The 1,831-nt window shown below is 18.4% G+C and overlaps 1 pseudogene; it reads left to right on the top strand.

Annotated features, from left to right (window-relative positions):
• The window catches only part of LOC107003697, an 8,063-nt pseudogene that overhangs the window by 3,543 nt on the left and 2,689 nt on the right, over positions 1–1,831 (top strand).

Here is a 1,831-nt window from a genome sequence, read left to right as displayed (position 1 = left end):
AAAACATAATATATTTTACACCAATTTAAAAAGAGTTATATTTAAAATAAAATAAAATAATAATAATAAATTATAAATTAATAAAAATTATAAGATCAATTATAGTTCAATAATAAAAAAAATTGATAAATAGAAGTTGGAAATTTAAGTTATTTGTTAATTATCTAGTCCAATAATAATAATAAAAATATAGAAAATATTATGAAAAAGTATTGAAAAAGAAAAGAAAAGAGGAGTCCTAAAGATTTCAAATTTGTTTTACCTTATCCTAATTATTCCCAATTTCCTAACTTATTTTACTAAAAAATCTCATCCCATTTCTTTTATTTATTTATTTATTTTTCTCTCTCTCTCTTTTGGACGTTTCTCTTAAAAACTTCACACATTTTATTTATTTATTTTTATTTTGTTAATTTTCTATTATTATTATTTATTTATTTTATATCCTTATCTCAACCCCAATTTTCTCAACTAATTTTCAAATTAAATCCTAATCTCACTCTATTACGTTCCTCTTAATTAGCGCCAGAGGTTTTGTTCGCGGTTTCGGTCTTGCGGCTCTTTAAAGTTAATTAACAATTATTAACTTTGAAAATCAGTAGATCGTAGCAGTTGTTTTTGTGGTATTTCATTTTCGCATCGAGGTAACTCTAAATTGTCGAATTAATTAAATGGAATGTTGTATGAAAATTTGATGCTTATAATAATAATATGAAGTTTTTTTTTTGAATAGTATCAATATGTGATGCATGTTGTGATTTTTTTATTTTTTTAATCTTTTTAGAATTTATGAATGTTCAGGAAAACGGAATAAAAAATGTTTCTTGCTAAAAAATAATATGAAATAAAATATGTATCATACATTTTTGTATTATTATTATTATTGTCTAAACTTTTAGATGCAATTTAATTGATTTTGTAAATGAGTAGTTAATGTTTTTCTGGAGCCTAGTTTTCACTAAAAAATAAATAAATAAATTTATAAACTTGTTCGATTAAGATATATAAATAATTAGTAATTTTTTTGTTATCTAAGTAGAACTGTAAATTTCATCTAGAGATTCATGATAAAATAGTGATAATTACTATTAATAATTATAATAAAAAAGGGTAAAATTTGAGAAATTGTATAAAGAGAACAAAAGAATAAAAATAAATAAATAAATAAAAAACAAGAAAGCATAAAACAAAACAAAACAAAACAAATAAAGAAATAGCAAAAAAAAAAGAAAAAAAGAAGGAAAAAATAACAGAATTTTTTATATATACATATAAAAAAAAGAAACAGAAAATAAAAATAAAAAAAAAAGAAAACGTGAAAAATAAAAAAATCAAAAAAAAAAGAAAAAGAAAAAGAAAAAAGAAGAGAGAAGTAGAATAAAAAAAAATAAAACAAGAAATTAAAAAAATATGAATGAAAAAGAACGTAAAAAAAAGTAACAAAAATTATTTAAAAAAAGGAGAAGAAGACAAAATTTATCAAATAATAATAGAATAAAAATAATGATAAAATAAAATTTAAAAAAAAACAAAAGAGAGAAACAAATTTTACAGAAAAAAATAATATATATATAAAATTTAAAATAAAACATTCCTAATTTATTTAGGATTTCTTGATAAAAACTAACTTCAAATCTTATAAATTTTTTTTATTTTTCTTATTTTTTATCTAGTAAATAGATAAATAAATATTCCTAAATTATCTTGAACTCGAAAATCTCTTTTCCATACGAATTCTAATTTGTAGAAATTCTATAATAACATTAAAAAAAACATACAAATATAAGCAATATATATATATATATATATATATTATGTATATATATATATA

Source organism: Solanum pennellii, chromosome 11, assembly GCF_001406875.1.
Source record: "Solanum pennellii chromosome 11, SPENNV200".
NCBI lineage: Eukaryota > Viridiplantae > Streptophyta > Magnoliopsida > Solanales > Solanaceae > Solanum > Solanum pennellii.
Note: the sequence above shows the minus strand (reverse complement) of the source record. Positions and strands in the feature narration are given on the sequence as shown.